Raw genomic sequence first — 13,134 nt, 5'->3', positions numbered from 1 at the left:
GGAAATTTATAGCACTAAATGCCCATGTACTTTCTTAAGTGGGGATGAATAAGGCGAGAGGCAGTGCAGCAGAGTGGTAAAGTGTACAGACTCTATCCCTTACCAGTGAGTTGCCTAATCTTTCCCAGACTCCACTGCCTTGTGTCTAAAACTTCAGAGTTAATGTGTATATTAAATGAAATAATGAATATAAAACATTTAGGACAGGATCTGGAAAAAATTATTGATGGAGTTGACTTCCATTTTCTTCTGTAATATCTGTGTAGTCACAGAACTGGGGTCTTTTTTTTTTTCCCTTATATAACATGTAGAATTACCATAATTTTGATTTTGTATATATTGTATCGATTGTACTAAGCATTAGAGACTTGTAGAAATCTAAGTATTACTCTTGGTGTCAAGGTATTGGGGTACCCAGATTCATTTGTAGATGTGCTGGTACAGTGGATGGTTATTGGACACTTCAAGTTTTGAAGAAGGCACAGGAAGATTACTAGATGAGGCTTCAGAAGACAAACGTGTCCAAATTGGAATCCATGGCCAATAGCATATAAGCTCTAAGAGTGCAAGGGCTTTGTTACCACTGTACTCATCTACAGGAGTGTAGCTCATAGTGGCTGCTCAGAAAACATTTGTTTTAGAAATGAATGAATCTGCAAATGTGTTCTTTCTGTCTTTCTTAAGAATCTACTGGCTATTATATTTATAGATTTAATGGCAACAGGGACATTGATTAGGAAGATAACAAAATGTAGAGAAGAGCTTAACCTTTTCCAAGCTAGTACTTACTCCTTTACTAGGGGCAGCAATGCTACTTTATATTGTCAGTTTCCATGTTACCAGATACTATCTTGAGCTTAATAAAGTTTCCCTAGAGTCTGCAAGTGACACTATTCTTTCTTCGACATGTTATCCCAATACCTAAGGTGTACTGCTGCTAAAAAGGTCAGGTGACACCTTGTTTCATAGGTTATTTCCTTTGTTTTGTTTTTGATATTTTTTAAAAGGCCCTTTTCCTGCATCTTTACTCTTGCCGTCTGTATTGGCTTCTTCCCTGTGGCCCGTAAATATGCTCAAGTATCTCTCAGGTGAAAACAAAAACAAAAAGTGAAACATAAAATATATGTTCTCTGAACCTGATACCCCTTCTTAATCACACATCCTCCTCCATCTAAAGTCAAGTTCCTTGAAATAAGCGTCTACCCTTCTGGTGTCCACATCTTTACCTCTCTTTCATTTGTCCAGGCCTAGATCAGGTTTCTGTACTTATCACTACCCAGCAACTTCTCCTGCAAAGCTTCTTGAAGACTCAAATCCGGCAAACACAGTTCAGTTCCTATTTTACTTGACCAAACACATTAGAAGTGAAAGGCTACTGTTAAATGCATTTTTCTAGTTCGGAGGCTGGCAAACTACACCCTGTGGGCCTAATCTACCAGGCCTCTGTTTTTGTAAATAAAGTTTTATTGGAATGCAGCCATACCCATACTGCCTATGGCTGCTTTCACACTACAATGGCAGAGTTTTGAGATGGAGGCTGTGCGGTCCTCAGAGCCTAAAATTCTTTTTTTTTTTTTTTAAGATTGGCTGTTTTTTAAAATTGTGTTTTCAATGAGAAATACCTCATCTGTTTACAAAATAACTCTTGAAAAATCCAAGGAGTACAGATACTATAAAACTAAAGCAAACTCCAGTTATGAGACACTACATACATCATGCAAAAACAACAGCCTCATCTCCAGGTTATGAAAACTAAAACTAAAAAGTCACTACATAGAAAAGGTCCAAGTTTTCAGCTTGGCAGAACTTGGGTGGTGCAGTTACACAAAATGTTTAATAAACAGAATTGTTTTCCCCTATGTGTAAACAAAATGACAAGACTAAACCTGTGCCTAGCAATTTCAATCTGACTCTGAAGCTACATAAAATACACAGACACCTTATACACTTCACCTGTTGGCATGGCCATATGACCGTCTTTTTTTCTTAGTTGGTAGGGGGAAGGGCAAGGTGACTGTGCAGAGTAAAGACATGGGGAGTAGAAATATTGTATATTAGACATTATAAAGTCACAGTGAAAAGAAAGCCTCAATTAATGCATAGCCTAAGGGGGAAAAGACTATACTCCAACTTCGCAAAGTTAATTTAGAAGGATACGGGAAGAGTTTAACTGCAGTTTAACATGAAAAATGCATATATAATAGAATGGAGCACAATGAAGGATTCATGAAATATACAGCCTAAAATTCTTACAGAAAACGTTTGCCAACTCCTGTTCTAGTACATTTAATACATCTGATCATTTCCTTCTAATTTATAAAACAATTCATTTTAAAAAAGATTTTAGATATAGTGCAAAGTGATTTTATTATCTCAACTTTCATTAGCATCTAAAACAACATGAGACATGCATTATTAACCACATTTTAAGATAAATAAATTGAGGTTTGGAGAAGTGAAGTTACACGGCTAGTTAAAGGCTGAACCAGGATTCTTGCTTGGGTCAGAATGGTTCTAAAACCTGTGGTTTTTTACCACTATTCTGGAAATCTTGTCCTCTCTTGGTTTCTGTGACACTTTGTCCTCTGGTTCCCTACTCACTGCTTTGACCAGTCATCTGTCTTCTTTTGCAGGCTTATCCACCTCTATCCACTCCTTCAGTACTGGTTCCAGAAAGCTCTGTACTCCATTCTCTTCTCTCTTCCCATGCTACACATTGTGCTTGAGCAATGGCATCCGTTCCCATAGCATCCAGCTTTTTATAAAAGCTTCTTATGAAAGCTGGTATATACCCACTATACTAGTGGGATGCCCAGAACGTGAACAACTTTCCAGGGAGAAATGCTGCACTCAACCTTTAGCAGTTCCTTTCATGGGTGGCACGTGGATGGCTGCTCATGCTGGCAGTGGCTTCAATCTCTTAACAAGTCCTGCCCAGGAAGGTCTAGCATCTGGCTGCAGGATGGAAAGGTGCTTCGCACTTAATTGCTTTTTTCTTGGCCTTTAGGGTTCTAGTTAATAGAACCCTAAAAGACCAAAAGCATCACTCTTAAACATCTTGCTAGATTTTCTTTTAAAAAAATCTGTTTTACTTGTGAGACTTTACTTTGTTCCTGCTAGATCTCCAGGGTCCAGACAGTGCCTGTCACAGAGTAGACACTCACACTGAATGAATATGGGGACTTCAATTGTTAATGTCAACTTTTCTTTTTTTAAAAGAAATTCATAGAAGAGGACTAAATGGCAAATGAATGATGAAAAGTTCAATCTTACTGGTGTTCAGGGAAATACAAATTGAAAAATAATTAGTTACGATTTCATCTTCATCAGGTTGGCTAAAATTAAAAAGTCTGACAATACAAAAATTTGTATGGGAAGATAAGAATTCTCATATACTGCTCACAGGATGGTAACTTGGTATACTTTACGGAATAATTTAGTAATATATAATAATAATGTAGTCTATTATATAGACTTCAAATGTATACTTTCAAGAAATTCTTCCACATATGCCTAAGGAACTATGAAGGAAGGTGTTTCAATAAAGAATTGTTTATAAGAGCAAAAACATGAGGATTCCCGGGCAAGATGGCCAAATAGAAACAGCTCCGGTCTGCAGCATCCAGCGAGACCAATGCAGAAGGTGGGCGATTTCTGCATTTCCAGCTGAGGTACCTGGTGCATCTCACTGGGACAGGTTAGACAGTGGGTGCAGCCTATGGAGGGTGAGGTGAAGCTGGGTGGGGTTTTGCCTCACCCAGGAAGTGCAAGGGGCTGGAGAACTCCCTCCCCTAGCTAAGGGGAGCTGTGAGGGACTTGCCGTGAGGGACAGAGATATCCGGCCCAGATAGTACACTTTTCCCATGGTCTTCACAACCCACAAACCAGGAGATTCCCTCCAGTACCTGTGCTGCAAGGGCCCAGGGTTTCAAGCACAAAACTGGGTGACTGTTTGGGAAGATAACAAGCTAGCTGCAGGATTTTTTTTTTTTTTTTTTTTTTGGTTCCCCAGTGGCACCTGGAACACCAGCAAGACAGAACCATTCACTCCCCTGGAAAGGGGGCTGAAGCCAGGGAGCCAAGTGGCCTAGCTCAGCGGATCCCACCCCCACAGAGTCCAGCAAGCTAAGATCCACTGGCTGGAAACTCTCGCTGACAGCACAGCAGTCTGAAGTTGACCTGGGATGCTCCAGCATGGTGGGGGAAGGGGTGTCCACCATTACTGAGGCTTGAGTAGGCAGTTTTCCCCACATGGTGTAAACAAAGCCACCAGGAAGTTCAGACTGAGTAGAGCCCACTGCAGCACTGCAAAGCAGCTGTAGCCAGATTGCCTTTCTAGATTCCTCCTCTCTGGGCAGGGCATCTCTGAAAGAAAGGCAGTAGCCTCAGTCTGCGGCTTACACATAAAACTCCCATTTCCCTGGGACAGAGCACCTGGATGAAGGGGCAGCTGTGGGCACAGCTTCAGCAGACTTAAATATTCCTACCTGCCAGCTCTAAAGAGAGCAGTGGATCTCCCAGCACAGTGCTCAAACTCTGCTAAGGGACAGACTGCCTCCTCAAGTAGGTCCCTGATCCCTGTGCCTCCTGACTGGGGGACACCTCCCAGCAGGGTCAACAGACATCTCACACAAGAGAGCTCCAGTTGGCATCTGGCAGGTGCCCCTCTGGGATGAAGCTTCTAGAGGAAGGAGCAGGCAGCAATCTTTGCTGTTCTGCAGCCTCCACTGGTGATACCCAGGGAAACAGGGTCTGGAGTGGACTCCTAGCAAACTCCAACAGACCTGCAGAAGAGGGGCCTAACTGTTAGAAGGAAAACTAACAAACAGAAAGCAATAGCATCAACATCAACAAAAAGGAAGACCACGCACAAACTCCATCAGAAGGTCACCAACAACAAAGAACAAAGGTAAATAAATACACAAAGATGAGGAAAAACCAGTGTCAAAAGGCTGAAAATTCCAAAAAACAGAATGCCTCTTCTCCTCCTAAGGATCACAACTCCTTGCCAGCAAGAGAAAAAAACTGGACAGAGAATGAGTTTGACGAATTGACAGAAGTAGGCTTCAGATGGTGGGTAATAACAAACTCCTCTGAGCTAAAGGAGCAAGTTCTAACCCAATGCAAGGAAACCTTGATAAAAGGTTGGAGAAATTGCTAACAAGAATAACAAGTTTAGAGAAGAACATAAATGACCATGCATGACCTGAAGGAGCTGAAAAACATAGCACAAGAACTTCATGAAGCATACACAAGTATCAAAAGCCAAATTGATCAACCAGAAGAAAGGATATAAGAGACTGAAGATCAACTTAATGAAATAAAGCATGAAGACAATATTAGAGAAAAAAAGAATGAAAAGGAATGAGCAAAGCCTTCAAGAAATATGAGACTATGTGAAAAGACCAAACCTACATTCAGGTGTACCTGAAAGTGACAGGGAAAATGGAATCAAGTTGGAAAACACACTTCAGGATACTATCCAGGAGAACTTCCCCAACATACCAAGACAGGCCAACATTCAAATTCAGGAAATATGGAGAACACCACAAAGATATTCCTCAAGAAGAGAAACCCCAAAACACATAATTGTCAGATTCACCATGGTTGAAATGAAGGAAAAAATATTAAGGACAGCCAGAGAGAAAGGTCGAGTTACCCACAAAGGGAAGCCCACCAGACTAACAGGAAATCTCTCTGCAGAAACTCTACAAGCCAGAAGAGAGTGGGGGTCAATATTTAACATTCTTAAAGAAAAGAATTTTCAACCCAGAACTTCATATCGAGCCAAACTAAGCTTCATAAGTGAAGGAGAAATAAAATCCTTTATAGACAAGCAAATGCTGAGGGATTTTGTCACCACCAAGCCTCCCTTACAAGAGCTTCTGAAGGAAGCACTAAACATGAAAAGGAAAAACCAGTACCAGAAATGGCAAAAACATACTAAAATGTAAAGACCATCCACACTATGAAGAAACTGCATCAACTAATGGGCATCAACTTATGATGCCAGCTAGCATCATAAGGACAGGATCAAATTCACACATAACAATATTAACCTTAAATGTAAATGGGCTAAATGCCCCAATCAAAAGACACAGACTGGAAACTGGATAAAGAGTCAAGACCCATTGGTGTGCTGTATTCAGGAGACCCATCTCACATGCAAAGACACTCATAGGCTCAAAATAAAGGGATGGAAGAAGATTTACAAAGCAAATGGAAAGCAAATAAAGCAGGATTTGCAGCATCAGTCTCTGATAAAACAGACTTTAAACCAACATACATCAAAAAAGACAAAGAAGGGCATTATATAATGGTAAAGGGATCAATTCAACAAGAAGAGCTCACTATCCTAAATATATATGCACCCAATACAAAAGCACAAAGATTCATAAAGCGATTTCTTAGAGACATACAAAGAGACTTAGACTCCCACACAATAATAGTGGCAGAATTTAACACCCCACTGTCAATATTAGACAGATCAATTAGACAGAAAATTAACAAGGATATTCAGGACTTGAACTCAGCTCTGAACCAAGTAGACCTAATAGACATCTACAGAACTCTCCACCCCAAATCAACAGAATATACATTCTACTCAGCGCCATATAGCACTTATTCTAAAATCAACCACATAATTGGAAGTAAAAGACTCCTCAGCAAATGCAAAAGAATGGAAACCATACCAAACAGTCTCTCAGACCACAGTGCAATCAAATTAGAACTCAAGGTTAAGAAACTCACTCAAAACTACACAACTACATGGAAATGGAAAAACGTGCTCCTGAATGACTACTGGGTAAGCAACAAAATTAAGGCAGAAATAAATAAGTTCTTTGAAACCAATGAGAACAAAAATGCAACGTACCAGAATCTGTGGTACACAGCTAAAGCAGTGTTTAGAGTGAAACTGATAGCACTAAAGGCTCACAGGAGAAAGCAGGAATCTAAAATTGACACCCTAACATCATAATTAAAACAACTAGAGCAGCAAGAGCAAACAAATTCAAAACCCAGCAGAAGATGAGAAATAACTAAGATCAGAGCAGAACTGAAGGAGAGAGAGATCAAAAAAATCTTCAAAAAATCAGTGAATCCAGGAGCTGGTGTTTTGAAAAGATTAACAAATAGATAGACCACTAACCAGATTAATAAAGAACAAAAAAAGCGAAGAATCAAATAGACACCATAAAAATGATAAAGGGGAGATCACCACTGATTCCACAGAAATACAAACTACCATCAGAGAATACTACAAACACCTCTATGCAAATAAACTAGAAAATCCACAGGAAATGGATAAATTCCTGGACACACACACCCTCCCAAGACTAAACCAGGAAGAAGTCAAATCCCTGAATAGACCAATAACAAGTTCTGAAATTGAGGCAGTAATTAATAGCCTACCATAAGAAGCCCAGGTTCAGATAGATTCACAGCTGAATTCTACCAGAGGCACAAAGTGGAGCTGGTACCATTCCTTCTGAAACTATTCCAAACAACAGAAAAAGAGGGACTCCTCCATAACTCGTTTTATTAGCCCAGCATCATCCTGATACCAAAACCTGGCAGAGACACAACAAGAAAAAAAGAAAATTTCAGGCCAATATCCCTGAGGAAGATCAATGCAAAAATCCTCAGTAAAATACTGGCAAACCAAATCAAAAGTACATCAAAAAGCTTATCCACCACGATCAAGTTGCCTTCATCCCTGGGATGCAAGGCTGTTCAACCTACACAAATCAGTAAACATAATCCATCACATAAACAGAACCAATGACAAAAACCACACGATTATCTTGACAGAGACAGAAAAGGCCTTCAATAAAATTCAACACCCCCTCATGCTAAAAACACTCAATAAACTAAGTATTGATGGAACATATCTGAAAACAATAAAAGCTATTTATGACAAAACCACAGCCAATATCATACTGAATGGGCAAAACCTGCAAGCATTTCCTTTGAAAACTGGCACAAGACAAGGATGCCCTCTCTCACCACTCCTATTCAACATAGCACTGGAAGTTCTGGCCAGAGGAATCAGGAAAGAGAAAGAAATAAAGGTATTCAAATACGAAGAGACGAAGTCAAATTATATCTGTTTGCAGATGACATGGTTGTATATTTAGAAAACCTCATTGTCTCAGCCCCAAATCTCTTTAAGTTGATAAGCAACTTCAGCAAAGTCTCAGCATACAAAATCATTGTGCAAAAATCCCAAGCATTCCTATAAACCAATCATAGAGAGTCAAATAATGAGTAACTTCCAATTCATAGTTACTACGAAAGGAATAAAATACCTAGGAATCCAACTTATAAGGGATGTGAAGGACCTCTTCAACAATTACAAACTACTGTTCAAAGAAATAAGAGAGGACACAAACAAATGGAAAAACATTCCATGCTCATGGATAGGAAGAATCAATATCGTGAAAATGGCCACACTCCTCAAAGTAATATACAGATTCAATGCTATTCCCATCAAGCTACCATTGACTTTCTTCACAGAATTAGAAAAAAACTACTTTAAATTTCACATGGAACCAAAAAGGAGCCTGTATAGCCAAGATGATCCTAAGCAAAAAGAACCAAGCTGAAGGCATCACGCTACCTGACTTCAAACTATACTACAGTAACCAAAACAGCACGGTACTGGTACCAAAACAGATATACAGACCAGTGGAACAGAACAGAGGCTTGAGAAGTAACACCACATATGTACAACCATCTGATCTTTGACAAACCTGACAAAAACAGCAATAGGAAAAAGATTCCCTATTTAATAAACGGTGTTGGGAAAATTGGCTGGCCATCCATATGCAAAAAACTGAAACTGGACCCCTTCCTTACACCTTATACAAAAATTAACTCAAGATGGATTGGATTAAAGACTTAAGTGTAAGACCTAAAAACCATAAAAACCCTAGAAGAAAACCTAGGCAATACCATTCAGGACATAGGCATGGGCAAAGATTTCATGACTAAAACATCAAAAGCAATTGCAACAAAAGCGAAAATTGACAAATGGGATCTAATTAAAGAGCTCCTGCACAGCAAAAGAAAGTATCATCAGAGTGAACAGGCACCCTACAGAATGGGAGAAAAGTTTTGCAATCTATCTGTCTGACAAAGGGCTAATATTAAGTATCTACAAGGAACTTAAAGAAATTTACAAGAAAAAAGCAAACAACCCCATCAAAAAGTGGGCAAAGGATATAAAAGACACTTTTCAAAAGAAGACATTTATGTGGCCAACAAATGTATGAAAAAAAGCTCATCATCACTGTTCATCAGAGAAGTGCAAATCAAAACCACAATGAGATATCATCTCACACCAGTTAGAATGGTGATCATTAAAATGTCAGGAAACAACAGATGTGGAGAAATAGAAACACTTTTACACTGTTGGTGGGAGTATAAATTAGTTTAACCATTTTGGAAGAGAGTGTGGCAAGTCCTGAAGAATCTAGAACTAGAAATACCATTTGACCCAGCAATCCCATTACTGGGTATATACCCAAAGGATTATAAGGCATTCTACTATAAAGACACATGCAGATGTATGTTTATTGCAGCACTATTCACAATAGCAAAGACTTGGAACCAACCGAAATGCTCATCAATGATAGACTGGATAAAGAAAATGGGGCATATATACACTACGGAAAACTATGCAGCCATAAAAAAGAATGGGTTCATGTCCTTTGCAGGGACACAGATGAAGCTGGAAATCATCATTCTTAGCAAACTAACACAGGAACAGAAAACCAAACACCGCATATTCTCACTCCTAAGTGGGAGTTGAACAATGAGAACACATGGACACAGGGAGGGGAACATCACACACCGGGGCCTGTTAGCAGGTGGGGAGTATGGGGAGGGGTAGCAGCATTAGGACAAATACCTAACATAGATGACGGGTTGATGGGTGCAGCAAACCAACATGGCACATGTCTAACTATGTAACAAACCTGCACGTTCTGCACGTGTATCCCAGAATTCAATAAAAGAAAAAAGGAGCAAAAGCATGATGACCTAAACATCCATCAACAGGGAAATAAACTAAGGTATATTCATTCGAAGGAATGCAGCATAGCAGTTAAAAAGAAAGAAATAGTTTTATGCATATACATATAGATATAAAAAAACTCAAAAAAATGTATTTCAAAGCATGTTACAAAATGTGTGTGCCATATAATGACATGTATGTAAATTGTAAGAACAAAAAACCATTTATGTCTTGTTTATATAAAAGTGCACATGCAGGAGAAACATTACTACTTTCAAAGGAAGAATGCACACCAACTTCAATATGATAATTTCCCTGAGAGAAAGGAGTAGAGTGGGTACTTCAATTACATACGTGATGTTTCCTTTTTTAAAAGATCAGAAGTAGAAAACAACTTTGTTTTGCAAATTTAGACAACTATAGTAGCAAGGCATATAAATCACCACACAATGAGCTTCTGAATCTCTGTTTATCTCCATGCTTTCAACAACTGAAGTTCCACATTAAAACTGACTTGACAGGAGCAAATAATGGTAAGAGTAAAAACACAAATGAACAAAAAGCACTTCTATATTTTTGGCTCATAAAAGTGAAAGTTAAGAGTTTCAAATAAAACCTCAAAAACCTGTATCTGTCTGTGGTCTTACTTTCATCATCATTCTCTATTATTTATGAAGTAATATTATCTAAGGTAATACATACTATGCCTGCTACTATGGTATTCTGGGAGTGGATTCGTGGGGTTTTGTTTTCTTTTCGAATAATCAGTACTGTTTCTGTTGATACTATATGAGGGTATCATATGAACCAGACACTAAATGAAAGTACGTAGGGCAAGAAAAAAAGAAAAAAGACCCATATGATCACTATACAACCCTGAGTCTAATTTTGAAACTCATCTATTCTTCCTAAAGCTCACAGTGAACTGAAAGAATAATGAATTTGTTACTTTCAACTGGAATAAAAGTTAACTTTTTAAAAAGATGCTTCTAAAGCTTCATATAATATTGTAACTCAAATAATAGTTTTAGACCCATAGAGTGATAAAGCAACATAAGTCAAATATGACAAAGAGAAGTAGGAAGCTTAAAAAATAAAATGAACTGAAAAGTTTTCAGAAATCACTCAAATTTAAATGAAAACATCAATGTGAACTAGAGACCTTAAGAGTATATTTTTTACCGTGTCCTCAAAGGGACCCAACCAGCCTCTGATACCGTCCTCCCTAAAAATAGTACTCCCCCATATACCCAGCTTTTGGAGTTGAATACTATTCTCACCGAAAGAAACTGAGGCTGCCACAGCAGTAGCTGATTCTGTCTTGGAGTGACAAAAAAATTAAAAAAAAAAAAAAAAAAGTAAAAGCATGTGATTACCAAGAAGCAAAGATGCTTTCCAAAATGTTAACACTAGTGCTAAAAAGGACACAGACACAAACTTAACAGACTCCTCTGAGGGCCACCTTATGAGAATCTGAGCATTGTTCATCACCACCATACCTAGCAGAAAATCAGCTGAGCCCCAGAAAAGGCATAAATGCATAGGTCCATAATAATACTTGTGTACTAAGAGACAGCATACAAGAGATTCTAATGGTTACAGAAAATGTGTTCAACTGATCTACCCAAATTTCATGAGTCCTCCACTCAAGTTTTTGTCAACAACTAAGGATAGAATTAGATATTTTTCCTTTCTTATGTGAAACAAATAGTATTAGAAAATTGTGGCTGATATCCATTTTTTGAAAAGAAGTAAAAATCTTCAGGTACCTATTGTAAAAGAGAAATGTTACATATGGAACATGTAACTGTCACTTAATGTTTTAATTTTTGCTATCAAGGACACTTGTGTATGAAGAGCACATCCCACCTTAAAAGTAGGAAAGAGGGTATGACTCTACTCCCCATGGCCAGTCTTCAGTCCCACAGGAGATTATAAAAAGACAGGCAATCTAAAATTTACACAAACGTACTTTACAAAAACCTTGTTTTTAAAAAATATTTTATTTATTTAAAGTTAGTTTCTACATGCTTATTTAGAATGATTTCACATCTAAATTTTTTGTATCTTATTCCTTTCTCAAAAAAATCCAAATTGTTTGTCTGCTTGTTTTGTTTATTTTTCTAAAGGAGAGCTAAACAGGAAAAAGCTTCTCCCCTTCTTTACTGAGTGCCATTTTCTGTAATATAGTTCAAGGCACTGGGGATGTACTGCATCTACTCTAGTATTTTATTGCTAACAAAGGCACCTAGGATCAAGCAAGAGGAGGGAATGTCTCTCCTGACATCAGTCTTAAAATTTTGACATGTCTAGTTTTTTCAACTAGCTGTACGTTACTGTCATTCATAACTTTCACAAATCCTTCTTGAACCCACATAAAAAATCTGTGCCTACATCATTACTTGAAATTCATTAAGTCCCATAATTATCTTCTTTATACTTGTCCTAAATGAATCCTAAACTTATCAGTTTGCCTCTTTTTCTAGAATTTTAGAACTTCTTGAATAAGCCTATGCTCAACTTAACCCGTGTCTTTTTAGATCGAAGGCCATTCACCCTTTTGGTCTACACTCCTTTAGCATAACTGGATTTTTCCTCTCAGTCTAGTGGATCTTTTCTGGTTAGTCCCTAGTTGCATTAGGTCTTTTCTAAGATGCAATTGCCAAAACTGCACACAGGACACACGATGAGGAAATACCATAGATTTACGTACAGGTAGGATAACCATCTGGTTTGTCTTCGATAACTCTCAATGATGCTCAATGCTATGTTGGGATTTTTGTTATTATTAGAGTACTAACCTGCTGTTTTCTACATCCATAATAAATAAGTACTAGGTCTCTTTTCTGAGTTACAGTTTCAAATGACTTAAGACTATTTTAGATTCCTTCTGAATAGTTCCCTTCCCTATTTTAAAACCAGTCAACAACTTTTTGTTGCTGTTCAAGAACACAAATTTTTTAGATCTTCCTAGAGCTATCATTTGTGGCTCTGCCCTATTTGAAAACTATTGAGAGTCATTGTTCTAGTTCACTTACAAAGAGGCTAAACAATTCCAGTCCTAGCACTGATGTCAAAGACCTGATCAACTATTTACATTTTTAATCGACGAAATT

General features: G+C 38.2%; 1 protein-coding gene across 1 annotated transcript in view; it reads right to left on the bottom strand.

Annotated features, from left to right (window-relative positions):
* The window catches only part of LOC104680961 (regulator of microtubule dynamics protein 2), an 84,261-nt gene that overhangs the window by 65,757 nt on the left and 5,370 nt on the right, over positions 1 to 13,134 (bottom strand). The window lies entirely within an intron of this gene.

Source organism: Rhinopithecus roxellana, chromosome 17 (genome assembly GCF_007565055.1).
Source record: "Rhinopithecus roxellana isolate Shanxi Qingling chromosome 17, ASM756505v1, whole genome shotgun sequence".
Classification (NCBI taxonomy): Eukaryota; Metazoa; Chordata; class Mammalia; order Primates; family Cercopithecidae; genus Rhinopithecus; species Rhinopithecus roxellana.
The sequence above is the reverse complement of the archived record's forward strand: the minus strand, read 5'-3'. Positions and strand labels throughout refer to the sequence as shown.